Consider the following 14,873-nt stretch of genomic DNA (forward strand, 5'->3'; position numbering starts at 1 on the left):
ATTATAGTGTTGATGCTATTTTCCACTGTGGAAGTCTTCAAACCTTGATTGGCCGTGTCGCAGCATACCAGACATAGTACAAAGCAACGGACGTTACTGGAAATAACACATTTCCGAAGTCATGATCACCCCACAACATTGTCAAGAAGTGCAATCAAATCGGTATGGTCTAAAAAATACCAAAGTATCTTTACTGTGACGTATACCAGGCATTATGTACCTTGTGGTAGTATAAAAGGTACCTATTTGAACTTCGACATAGTATATTCTGTTGTGACGTCATAACGAGCGATACTCGATTACTCGACTCGACTCGAAGCGTTGTACGTGATTCAGAATCGAATCACTCGGGTACTCGATTTAGCCCAGCCCTACATTTAACCTGATGCATCAGGAGGTTTACCAATTACGTGCCTCCGTAAATACATAACGTGTGAAGAACAATTGTACTGTCCGTGGATTGATTTTACGTGATATGTGCCATTCCTCTTGCAGTGTACGAGTGTAGGCAGGTAACTCACAAATTTAGTTCGCGAGCGACTTACGCAAACGCGATTATGATGTAAAGTTTTCTACTACTCGTATCACAGTGACAAGTCTCACGAGCTATCACTTGGCGGGGCCGTGCTTAACCACTAGGAGTAGCCTACTTGGTCGAAGCAATGTGTGGGTAATCCACCTCTTGTAAAGATCTCGCAACTAGAGGATTCGCCTTCTGTACCAGATTTACCTAGATCTATAGCAGTGATTCTCAACCGCGGCCCCCAGCTAGCCTTCTTGCGGCCCCCACAAAAATATTGAGAAATCGATTTATGAAAAAAATTATATTTATAAAATACTCTTGCTTGGCTTGGAGTCTGGAGTTTTCAATTAGGATTGCAGGAAAGTTGTGAGTAGACTGGCAAGATTACGTCACTGCTGTTTCAATGCAATCTGCCCTAACTTTCCAGTTGAAGCAGTACTTATAGATATAGGGATAGATATAGGTATTGACAGGACCGTAACTGCCGCACCCAAGCCCCCGAATTGGGGGGAGCGAGCTCGAAGGGGGCCCAAAATTATTTAGTGAATTAGCATAAATGATAGAGTATTTTATGAAATTATATGCAACTTTTTCAAATTTTTCAAGTTTTCCAGTACCTTCATTATTGGGTACGCTTCCACCAAGATAAAATACGCAAGATTTACAGAAGTGGGCATATCGGCGTTGGCCATTACCGCGCCACGACGCACGAAGACATATAAAGTTTAAGGCTATGTAACATGCGACTCCAAGAAGTGTGCCAGAACGATCGGCAGCGAGAAAACCTTGGCCGAAAAGGACTGCCCTTACGCTGACCGAAAACTTCGTTATGTATATACAAAATACATATAGGTATAATTGACCATATGCGCCTAAATGACTGGCGCCGAAAGTTCCTGTCTTGGCAATCTGAACCTCACGAGACAGATAGGCTACCATCCCGCAGTAAAGAATTATATGCCAGTGAAGAATTACTAATTTGAAATCGTGTGCATCTTTTAGTTTAGTACGTTTGGGCGATTCTATATTTTTTGATATAGCAGACTGGAGGTCACGAAATACCATCATGTAACGAAGTCGTACCTACGGGTCCGCCCGTCTGAATATGTTTAATTATTATTTACGGGCCCTACAGTTTCTAAGACACCTCACTCAGCTCTACCGGTAAATCTGATTACGTGATCAGAGAGGACAAGTAATTGATAGCGATATATATGCAATTACCGATTTTATTGACCTATTTTATTTTCAATTATCGAAAATTTTCGCGCTCCACGCTGACTCACTAAACGGTGATCCTGATTTCGTGACAGAAGCGAACAACGGGCCGGGGTCGGTTTATCAACCTATGAGAGCTCAAGACCTAAGTGTTTTGGGGGACCTGACGAAGTGCTGTATCGTTCCTGCCAACGGGTATGCGCCCGAACATATTTAATTATTATTGAGTGGTCCTACCTTTTCGAACACAACTCACTCGGCTCAACCGGTCAATCTGATTACGTGAGCAGGGAGAGGATAAAAATTGATACCAATTTATCTGCAATTCCCGATTATATTGACCGATTCAATACTGAATTATAGAAATTTTTCGCGCTTCGCATGATTAGTCGAGAGAAGCTGCCAAAAACGGACACCATATTTAGATGATAAATAGCGGTAAACAGCCATCTAGCCTGAGGGGGGTCTGGAGGGCTTCGAAGTTCGGTTTATCACCCTATGGGGGGCCCAAGAGCAACGTTTTATTCGGGGGGGGAGGCTGACGAAGTGCTGTTACGGCCCTGGGTATTGATAACTAATTTACGGATAGATGTGCAACAAGTGACTCACGATTGAATACGCCGTGATGCGTACTGCTTAGCCGGCAAAAAGCAGCATAATTTGTAGTCCTATATAGCTCGCGACCCAAGCGTCCGAATAATTTTATATGTCGGTGTTTATAGAAAGCAAGTGTAGCACTGATTCCAAAAATACGAATTGAAATCTCGCCAGGGCAATAAAACTACTCGCAAATAGCCAGCAAAGGTTGATTCTTCTGAACAACGAGAGCGCGGCAACATAATGCCCAATGGCGTCAAGCGAATGATCGGAACAATGCCAATTTTAATATTTTGGTGACTATTTTGGGTTCCTTTCATTGCCCTTGTATTCGTGCGGCCCCGACCGTGCTCTGAAATTCTAAATTTGGCCCTGCCACCGAAAAAGGTTGGAAACCACTGATCTATAGGGTACACTATGTTTTACATTAAATATCACCCTTTTGCTTTGTTCACCAGCAACTTGTTTATTGTCTGACCTATAGATCTCACGTGTCATGCGTCCCTTTCAGTCAATATGACCAAGTCGATTACGGCTCAATCGTTATCCGATCAACTAATGTGATGTTACGTGATTGCGAAAGAATTACTATTTCATTGGAGTCGGTTGCTCTACAATTCCTGTGTTAAGATTTCGAATCAGGAAACGAGGTATTAGAAGCGAGCGTATCAGTGACGTACGGTCAGGGGAGGCAGGTGAGGCAGTGCCGTCGTCAGGACGAGTATGAGAAAAATGTAAAACCCTTCAATGAATATGATATTTTTCGCCAATGTTCATGAATAACTAAAATTGAACAATGTCTCAGCCAACATCCCCCATTTTCATGGTTATTGTTCAAAAATACAGTGCTGAAAGGGGAGGAAGGCACAGGCGGGTAGTGCCTCCCCTGCGACAATCCAATTCATCATGAACAGCTCAGACTTTATAATAACTGGCATCAATCAAATGTTGTTCCGAAAAACCCAATATTAACAATCTCAAAGAAGTGGAACCCGCTCAAAATTGCCAAGGAATGTGAAATCCGGCTTTATTCCATACGCTGACAGCGCAGATAAACAATAGTCAAGTGACGCAACGGCAACATCGAATCCGCCTCACCCGACGGTAAATTCGTAATGCGGATCAAATACATTGTCTTACTGATGTGGCTGTAATGTGTTTTCCCTCAATACACATCGGGAAGTTTGGTATGTAATAGCAACTTACATGGCGTGCGTCGTTGGTATTTGTGGTATTTATGATATTTTTCGACTGCATTGGTCATTTACACAGGTTGATATCCTACATTATGATTCCATATCTACCGACTTGTAACACGGCCCACTTCTAGACTTTTGTATGACACCGCCTACGTGGATCAGATGGCGAGGAGCAGCCTAGATAGCCTGCGTGTGAAGATGGGTAATGTGCTCGGAAACAGGTCGCCAACTCAATCAGCTAGCTTCATATAGCCTATTCGCTAATATTATGCCAGGGAAATGTGCATCCCTAATAATGAATCTAAACCTATTTTCAGCCATTTAAGTTTGATGTAACATATTTCGTTCTGCTGATAGGCTGCAGCGTCTATTTCAATTTTTTGAAAAAGAGACTGATGGGGAAACGATGATAGAAATTATAAAACAGAAATTTGGACATTAAATAAAATAATTTTTCGTTTTTTCTGTCTTCGTTGTCGTTGAGCATTCTGTATTATATGACTGCAGGAAAATATAAACATGTATTGTAGAATTGCAACGGCGAACAGAGTGAAAGGAAACGCTGTTGCCTATACATGCAATTTGTATTATACATTACATCTGTGTGATTTTCATTTTATGCTCTTATATCACGAAACTATGTGCAGTACTTTTTCTAACTTTTAAGTTGTATGTGTATTACGTTGCGTATTGTCAACATTCATGCTCGATTTCTAAGATATAGTTTTGTCCAAATTTGAAAGTAATTTTGGATTTCATACCACAATTCATCTATGCCACATTTTCAATCATTGGCGGTTGTGATTTACTTACAGAGGTAGGAAATCAATTTTTCAACTGCATGTGCATCACATCATGTATTTGCGAAAGTTTACTCGTTTTAGGTTTGTATAGTTTCAACATGTTAAGTATTGAACGACATATAGGTTAGCGTGAATCAGCAATGCTATTTTCCAAACCTGCAAGATGAAACTCGCGCAAGCAGACTATTTCTCATACACAGACGGATGCGGTCGATAACGAAGCACTTTTTAGAGGTATACTCTCATGTAGACTTTTTTACTTTTGTCCCCTACTGAAGTGATATAATTAGTGTTTAGTAGAAAATGAGGTTTGGATATAAATTTTCATCATGACCAAAATTGTTGTAACTGAAATTGCTATGCTGAATACCCACGTGTACAATATTCACAGGCATATCTAGCATACCGAGGTTCGGCGCTCATGTATGAAAATTGAACATTGAACATATGACTGTTCTGCATGGTTAGTCGGAAAAGGTAGCGCCAATGAGGCAAAAATCCTTAATATCGCGAAATCCTGCTGTTGAATTATGTGAAATCAGCAGATATGGTCGTTGCATATATAATGGCATCTTATGAAATACGTCGGAGCCGGAGTTACTCCTCAAATAACTGGTTCTAGCTCCGGCTCCGGCTGAATTTTATCTAGAGCTCCGGCTCCGGCTCAAGTCCAGTGAAAATGCACGGCCCCGGCTCTCCGGCTCCTTGCTCCGGCTCTGGGTCCAAAGCCTTATATGGTACACACTAAAAACAGATTCACATACTATCAAATATTGCAGACAATGACGTAGCCAGGAGGGCGCCAAAGGAGCCATGACCCCTCCCAAATTTGTCGAACTCTTTCGTAAATTAATATAAGGAGGAGTATTGTTTTAGCAAATGTATTCAACTTGAAATTTTTCTTCGCACTTCTCGTGATATATCATTTCAGTAGTTATTTGATTCTTGAGCACTCGTCTCTCGATATATCAAAATAAAAATAGGTCTGAATAAAAATACACCTGAAATACCGAATTAAATCTAACTGTATGCGTGTTTGCTGCTTGCGGTTTCGGAACTATGATGCACCAGCTTTTCGGCGCCAAAAGGACACTTCAGTCAAATAGGTTTAGCTAACACGAAGTGAGATCCCAGAAAGATCGCCGGCGATAGAACCTAGATCGAAGATCGCGCGGGATTTCCCTCTCTTTGCCATCTGACATCCGCACTCACCCTCGCCAATTGGGGGGGGGCAAGCTCGAATATGGGGCCAAAAATTATTTCGTAATACAGTATTTTTGGTAGAGTCAATAAACCTGAAATTTTTCTTCGCGCTCCACGCGATTTTACGTCGCCCTACATGTCTGGATTTTAATATGAGTACCTCATCCCCCAGAAAAAATGGTTTCATATATAGAAATAGGCATTTTGACGCCCCATGTTCAATTGTCAGTTGTTCATATACGTGTTTAAATGGTCGGCACCGAAAAGTCTAGTCTTGGCAATCTGAGAAAATGCCGCACCCCGTGATGAAATGAAAACTTAGAATAGTGCATGTCATTGTTTAGTCTGGTTGCCTACATCTGTGCTATTCCAATATATTTAGACCGTATAGAAGCCGGGGGGTCATGAAACAACAACATGCATCAGCTTAATTATTAACAATGCCCGCCCCCTCATAGATGGATAATTATTTATTTGTATATCATTAACGTGCCCTAAACTTACGAAGACACCATTTCCCTTAGCTCTACCGGTAAAACTGGCCAGGTGAGCAATTATATGATATGCAATTACTAATACTGTTGACAAAATCCGGCCATGATTTTCTTCGCGCTTCGCGCCAAGATCTACACCGTGTGCCTACATGACAATGAAGTCGGACTTTCGAGTAGGCGTGACATGAAAGGTCTAGGTAATAAAGCCCCGGGAGTTCGGTTGATCGCCCTATGGGGCGCCCAAGACCAATGCAAGTACCAATATTACCGTCCAAATTCAACCAATAACTTCGAAAAATTCTTGCGCTTCGTGCGGAAGATCGAGGGCTCCGTCAGACAGCTGAACGTACCGATTACCGATTATATTCCAGTGAAACCATTATATGGACATTGCCTGGGAGAAGGCTCATTGCACATGACAATTGCGCACGTTCTATAAACCGAAATCTATCTGAAAACACCACTCATACACCTGTTTTACAACTGTTTAACGGCAGACAAATTTATACGTACATATTTTTATTGGAAAGCGTAGCAATAAAATATGCCAACAAGGAACACAATACAGTAACAAAAGAGCAGAAAGGACACATCAACGGGAAGGCGCATAATAAAGTTGAGCGTAGAATCATCAAATAAGAGAAAATTACATGAAATTGGTACTCCTATTCATAGTAGCTCGGCGAACAGCCTGCTCCATATAAAAATCCAACTGGCGGTCCGGATGCTGAGCTGAAAAGTCAAAATCGTCAGGCAAATATACAATGTATGGGAATATATTGTCTGGGGATGGACTCGGAACAGTCGGACTATCTTCAGGATTCGAGTCACTTTCGGATCTCGAATAAGAAACTTCCATATGAAATCTTTCGTCGAATTCGCGACGAATCTTTTTGTAGTACGCTTCTTTGTCATCGTCATCACTGAGGAAGATTTGACGTTTGTGTCCTGTTACTGAGGAACAGGATGACTCTGGTTGTAGGTCTGTGATTGTCGAATTCACTTCGGCAATAGGCGACAAATAGGACTTATCGTGTAGTGCTTCATCAGAGGAAATTGAAGAGAAATCCTCTGAAATGTTGGTTTCTGAGGAGAAGTATCGTAGTGTTGAAGACAATGGAATCGTTCGACTTTGGAGGGTCCATTCGTGCTCCAATTCATTTTCGGAATCAGAATAATAGACTTCCATGAGAAATCGTTCGTCGAATTCCTGGCAAAACTTTTTGCTGCACTGTTGCTCGTCCTCAACACCACTGTGGTTACGTTTACGTGTAGGCCTAGTTCCTGAAACATCTACGTTTGTGGAGCAGGATAACTCGGAATCGGATCGTAGTTTAGTCGAAAACGGAATCGTCAGATCTGAGATTGTCGAATCCGCTTCAGGAATCATCGACAAATAGGACTTATCGTGTTGTTCTTGAATTGAAGACATATTCCCAAAAAGGTGATCTTTCCTTCGGGACAACGGAATCGTCAGATCAGGAATTGTCGAATATACTTCAGGGGTGAAGGTGAAACAAGAGTTTTCGTATTGTGCTCCGTTTCCGTGAATTACAGGCAAATCCAACTGCCGATTTCCCACGCCACCAAACAAGAGTTCGTTCTCATGCAATTCCATTTCCTCAGCGTCGTTCGATATTATATCACTAGCGCAAACCCCTTCTATGTAAATTGGATTCGCGATGCTCGAGTGTACGCCGCCATAATGGTCCGGGGTGATTGTGTTGCCATTTGTTAGAATTTCGACTCCATCAACGGTGATAATGTCCGTGATTTCGTAGCATTCTTCACTTCCTGGCTCTGACGGTAAAGGCATGTTGGTGTTGCGCTATTATTTACGTGATAATTTCAACTGAAACTATACAGACTGCGTATGATGCGGAATACCTGTAATGTGATCGGTAATTAGCGCCCACTTCATAACGTTGAAAATACATTTTTCATCATCTACTATTCTTACTTTTTATAAGCTCCTGTATTCAACTATGTATCGACAAAACGTGCAAATGAACCGGATAGATAATAGCGACCGTTCTGCATGTTTGCATTTAAGTTTAATTCGTGACGGACACAAGTAGCAATATTTAAAATAATACTGCAAGATTCGCCATGCGAAATAATCGCGCTTGATATCGCCTATGTAGGCCTACTTACTGTATGTCATATAAACTATACCTACCTCTACTGTCTGGTGCAACTCTGAATGAACGTAAAGTTGGGTGTCCTTCATTTTATGTAGCCACGCTTTCGGTATTTCAACAGAGTAGTTTCATTCTCTTTTGTAGATGCTTGGCTAAAGCTTTTCACCAAGATAGAATTCATAAGATGCCGTGATAAGATAACGCAATGCTACAGTCTGGGGTCATCCTGTATCCTTTGTTTTTCTTTAATCAGCATGGTGGATTGAATTGTTATCGTCTTCGCAGACGTCAATATCCATGTGTCTAGGATAATGCATTGAATATCTCGACTTTATCGTTAGTCGATTTAATTATAGTGTGATAATTGAGATCGCGTTTGTTGAGAACACAATGAGATTTCATGGGGATTCGCAATGGCCAAGGAAGCCGGTTATCTCTGTCTGCGATAAAGTAATTATACAATCCAATCCAATCCAATTAAACTTACGTACAGTAACGGGCTTCATGTGGATACGAATTCACAATATCTTAAGTTGTCTTATTTGTCAGGATGCGTTATCTCATATGACGACCACAAGTGATTTCTACAGTAGTTATTCATTGTATCGCGAATTCTATAGGAATCCAATTTATTACAATAAGTCATACATGGCAAGGAAATGAAAGGTCCAATTAGCATTACCAATTGAATGAAGTGCACTTCTACCTATTGCACAACTGAATTTAAGCAAAGCCATGTACGAACGCCATCGAACTATATGATGTTGTATTTATACGAAGACAATCATAGATCACAAAAGCAAAAACAGTCCCGGCGATTCACAATCTTTTATACACATAATTAATCAAACCAATTAGTTATTTTATGTTCGTCAATGAGATGCATCCTGCTGCTTGGAAAGCGGAAAACCGGCGATGGAGTTGCAAAATTGTACCCTGTTCAGTCGCACTCGATATCTTCAAAGTATTTTCTCTGGCAATTTGCGCAGCTCTCCGCTTCTACTTCTAGTAGTTTCGATATGTCTTAGTAATAGGTATCTCCGCCGGAATGTGAACATGACTGTATTAACTACCAACCACACGCCAACTACCGTCAATAAAAATCTGTGTTCAATACAAACTTGTGAGTTTAATTATCATGAATTCGTACCGTATGATCAATTTATTTGCGGTTGACTAGAAATAGGCAGCCTATACTCGTCGAGGATTATTATCGAAGTTTTTGGTATCGGATCTCGGTTCTTTCAAGAATCCGGAGTCGGACCGGAGAATTGAATTGAAGAAACAGGATAGGGGTCGACCTTCGCTAGACGCTGGACTCCGATTGTAAGATGAAATTCCGCGCACTATCACAGAATCCACATCCAACAATCATGACGTTCAAGACGAGATTCCAGCAGTTCAAGGAAACAGACTGCGTACATTTGAAAAGATTTGAATACAATGGTATACCGCTGATCCAACATAAAGTTACTTCAAATTTCAGTTTAAGCTGTGATGGGGTGCCGTGGCGCGATATGAAAATAAAATCTAATAATTCATCAATTGTTACATGAGATTTAATACGAAATGAAGAATGAATTCAGATATGGAACATATTTGGAAGCTGAAATGTACTCATTAGATAGGAAGCATAATCTAAATCAGGGGCGGGCAACATACGGCCCGCGGGCCGGTTCCGGCCCGTGGACAGTTTTCCGTCTTGCATGATAATGTGGCCCGCGGCCCCAGTCTGCCGAGACTCCCCACTACTTGCTTACTACGCCAAATTTCAGTGACTGTATGTTATACGTGTATGAGCAGCGTTGCGCGAGTGGAGCTTACGCGGAAGTTCGTCGAAGCGAGAATACTTGCATTATCGGCATTTACGATGCACTCAACCCTAATGTCGTCTGTGGTAATCATAATTTTTGTCCACTAAAATGGTCATTTACACCAGGCTGATATTTCTTATTTTTGATTCCGTGACCGCCGACTTGTAGCATGGCACACTTCTAGGCCACTTCTTGTCCACTTCTAGGCCACTTCATGCACCGCATATGCCAGGGGTCGCCAACTCACGGGTCGCAGGCCACATTTCAAATTTCGTAGAGGACGCGGCCGCATGAATTTAATATTTAGATTAATTAGGCCACCCAGTTGAACAACGACGCTATCCCGTCACCTACTCAACCCTAATGAATTGATATCTAGGTAAATTAGGGTTACCGGGCTTATCGAACGTCTTGAAATCTTAATTAGGGATTGCACCGTGTGTTGATTGATCAGATAGAAGCAGACATGACGGCGTCTGTATGACAATGTTATTCTCAAATACACATTGCATGTCTTCGCTATCAGGGGCGAGAATTGGCTTTGAAGTGACATTGCTGTCGTTAAAATACATTCATTAAATACGATTTATTCCTTGTATATGTGGATAAATGGGCGAATAATGTATCGATTCAGCAATCCGGCCCGCCAAGTACTCAATTTTCCTAAATCCGGCCCGCCGACTGGAGAAGTTGCCCGCCCCTGATCTAAATCGTTAGAATAGATATGCGAATATAAATGATTTCTTCTGGCGATCGCACTAGCGTTCGTAGCAGAGTGGCGCAGCGGGAGCGTGCTGGGCTCATAACCCAGAGGTCGACGGATCGAAACCATCCTCTGCTAATTATCACTTTTTCTCCAGCTTAATTGATTGAGTGACTTTTACATCAGGTTTCGAGTTCATTTTGTTAACCTTTTGTCTATTCTTCATCCCAGAAACGACGCCCGACGCAATGATATGAAAGTGGTAAATTGACAGTCAATTTTCTATAGTTGCTCGTGACCGCTCTCTTTTTCATTTGAAGGTCCTGGAATCTACGATCATAAAGCTTACATTTCGAATTTGATCCACCCTATCACTTGCGTTCGCTACTGATGAGGGTCAGTCGAAAAGCTTTTAGCGAATAAATTAACAATATGAAGTTATTGTTTCGCGTTAGTAGAGAATTGGAAATAACATTTTATATCAACAATCGTATCACAAAATATGACGTCATCTGCATGAAATTTCGAATAACTGGGGCGAAGTGAGCGCTTAAGCTCAATGTAGTATTTTCAGATGGTACACAAACTCCTTCTGTATGCACAGGATTGTTTGGTGTATTTTGATAAGAGTCGGCTCCAAGACACCCAAATGAAAGTGTGAAAGGTAAGGGAGGTGTGAACCTCTGAAAGGTTCAGGTTCGTGTGAACGAGAACCTTTTTAAAAGGTTCTGAGTGAACGCGAACGTGAACCTCATGACGTCAGTTGACGTCATATTTCTCTACATTTGAGTGAAGTGACAGCCTATATTAATGTACACGATACCTGGCGAAGACTCGTGCCACATAATGCCACAATGCTGAACTACATATTGACGTTTTAAACGTCGCCAATCAGATGATATCATAATCCCACAAAATCTTTGCCAACAATTTCGACGAGGAATTGCAAGGGAATATTTGCTTACACCTTAATGGCCTAGACCAAACCGGACAATGTATTCGGCGTCTGAGTATTGCGAGGTTGATATTGAGCAGAGAGTAAAACGGATTTCTATACCCGCTACCGATATATACGTAAATGCGCGCCGCTCGAGTAACACCAAATGTAGCGATTTCCGAGTAAGCTATAAAGTAAGTATAGGTCTATTTTATTCTTTTGTTGTGCAACGTTGAATAAATTAAAGCTTCCAATTACGCAATAGACCTGGTTAGAGTTGCATTTTAAAACAAACGGTGTTTTAAACAGTGCTTTAAACAAATGCCTTTTTGAAAAAAAAATCCAAACGTTGTCTGATCTATGCCAAAATTGTGGAAATACGTCCGAACAACCATGGAATATGATCCTACGGACGATTTGCACCCAAAATAGTCGACGCATACGATGTGGGGCGGCTGAAATCATTGATATCGTTGTCAGTTACAGTTTTATCACGTAGATGTAGATCATTCGTACGGAATGGGTGTTCAGATGATAATGACCGCTGACTGCATAACGATGTAGTCCTGGTTAACGATATTTTTGATATGTTTCTGACAGTGGTCGGAAGCCCTTTTCGTCGAAGGAGCCATATTTAGCCTGTATTTTCGCTTGTCAATACCAATCCACTGTGACGTCAGAATCAAATATTCGTGACGTCACGGGTAAAAAACGAACAAATAAAAAAACACAATAAGAAACATGTTTTAATCAATGGCTTTGTTTTAAACATGTTTGTTTGAAATTGATTTTTGATTTAAATTATACGGGTTGAAATGGTATTGGTATTGGTACATATAGGCTACTCGTCCAGCGTACGTGCATCAAGTTACCGTCATCCTGCGATATCGAGTGATCATGCGATTAGGATTGACATTCAAAACACAGCCAGGCACACCTGACGACGAAAAATGGTTGAAACTCCTGAAGTGCCCCTCCCCACGGAAATCTTTAGTAAAAGGCGAAAGATTTATGCGCGGATGAAGAGGGGCCAGAGCACGCTTAACGATACCCTGTATAATTGATGGTGTTGAACCTGACCTCATCACAAAGATTGCGGTGGTAGCTGGCCAATAGACGAAAGCGCTTGGATTATGGACAGTTTCCGATATGCCACATCGCTTGTCTCTCGCAAACATTATCGCGTGGGCCACAGGCCCGCAGACCCGTTTAACAGGCGTACATGTATCAAAATTATACGCCCCCATGTCAGTAGGAGTTACCTTAATAACGAAAATATTAGTTCCGATACTATTTTCCAAGGCGAAAAGCTGTAAACCTCGATTGGTCGTATTGCAGCATACGAAATATGACATAAAAAGCTCTTTCTCTCTCTTCGAAATGGAACATTTGCATTTTATAATAAAGTTGTCATCACGGAGATTTGTGTTGAAGATTAATATACGCACTCGTTCGAGCGTGGCATGACCCTGATCCCTCTCGTATCTAATTATACGGGTTGAAATGGTATTGGTATTGGTACATATTGGCAACTCGTACAGCGTACATGCACCAAGTTACCAGTGGCGGCTCGTGACAATATCGGGTGGTGGGGCAAGGGCTGCAAGCGACTTTTTATCAAGATGACGTCACAATGGCGTTTTCCAACGTAAACAAGTAACTGATGGTACGGTAACATGAATTTCCCGGCAACAGTGATTTTAACGTATGTGCCACGAGAGGTCCGCTGGTGAGCTGTGACTTGAAGTGTGGTAACTGCGTAAACGGCGTACGGAACAAAGATTCAACACGGTTCATGTTCGCATTAGACCTGACTAATTATCTGCAGAAATGGAAATGACTATAACTCGAGAGATAGCGTAAGCCTAATTGGAAAGGTCAACGAATTCGGACAGATACGCAATTGTTATCTCATAGATTGGGCCTGTCCTATTGAATCCAAAACATCATTGTAAAGGACTAAGAATAGCAGCCTCGGAAATTTGGTCTCGGTCCAGCATAAGAGATTTTGGCCTTGAAACTGGAGACTGTAACACGACACATACGTTTTTATTACTGTCTTATAGGTCTGCTGCGAAATCGCCTTTGGAAAATATAATACCGAATAAATACGTGGATGAAAGCCTTAAACTTGGTACACTGTTACATGACATTATCGAGAAGTGGCCTCATGGCCCTTTTCGGTATGGTACACTGTCAAAATTAATGCGAACAGACCAACACCGAATTTTGCGTAAAATTTACTGAGGAATAGGCTGATCAAGTGATCAGCTGTTAGCCGCCATCGAAAACGAAATAACTATCGCGCTTGACAGGGGGTTGTAAGCAAATGGCTTGAAGGCCACAATTTCACGGTGAAATTGACATTGGAGAATATAATATCAAAGTAAATATTTGAATGCAAACTGAGAATGATATCATCATCTCAGTTAACGTTACCGCAGATACACCGGCTTTTGCGTGAAATCCGCAATGTGTTGTAGGCTAAAGTGTCAGATCGGAGCACATCTTTACCACACTCGACCTTGATAACGAAATTACTGCCCTAATCATTGAGTGTCAACCTTGAGACTTGGCACAGCGTTCGATACTAAAATCAAGACATACCGTGCAAAAGCTTATGACGGATCTAGGTAAGGAGCATCGTTAAAATCAATAGAGACCAATACCGGCTTTGCGTATAATCTGTTAGCGATAAATGACTAGTCAGCTCTCACTCGAATTAGGAAACCAAATTACCACTAACACAGTTCAGTGACAAACTTAAAACTTGGTACAGCGTTCGATACTAACATTAGGACTTACCGTGCCAAATGTCATAACCGATCTCGGTATTGAACATCGTCAAAACCAATGGATACCAATACCGGCTTTTGAGTAAAATCTGTTTGCGATACATGACGGATCAGCACACACTCAACTTCGGAAACGGAATTACTACCCTAAACTTTAAGTAGAAACCCTGAAACTTGGGGCAGTGTTAAATACCACCATCACGACATGACATAACAAGTTTCAAGAGTTTTCATGGTGTGAAACCCCATTAAAATCGACCTATACCAGCAAAGGTCGACTAAACGCAGATGACGGTAACAGAGTTCAGCTATAGATACGATTGTTACATCACACCTTACGGGCACAGAGCTATCGTGCCCCGGTTGCTCGGTAATTTTATGAATAGGAGAGAGTAAATCACCGTTTCTTTATTGTGCGCGGCTTTGAGAGAATAGACAGTGAAAGC

The 14,873-nt window shown here is 41.5% G+C and overlaps 1 non-coding gene across 1 annotated transcript; it reads right to left on the reverse strand.

Annotated features, from left to right (window-relative positions):
- Positions 1–12,557: 12,557 nt before the first annotated feature.
- Positions 12,558–12,670, reverse strand: LOC145442106 (U5 spliceosomal RNA). Its single transcript, XR_013915958.1, has one exon. It is a non-coding gene; the product is annotated as a U5 spliceosomal RNA (small nuclear RNA).
- Positions 12,671–14,873: the final 2,203 nt, after the last annotated feature.

Source organism: Botryllus schlosseri, chromosome 6 (genome assembly GCF_051294905.1).
Source record: "Botryllus schlosseri isolate E-star chromosome 6, Bs_hap1, whole genome shotgun sequence".
Taxonomy (NCBI): domain Eukaryota; kingdom Metazoa; phylum Chordata; class Ascidiacea; order Stolidobranchia; family Styelidae; genus Botryllus; species Botryllus schlosseri.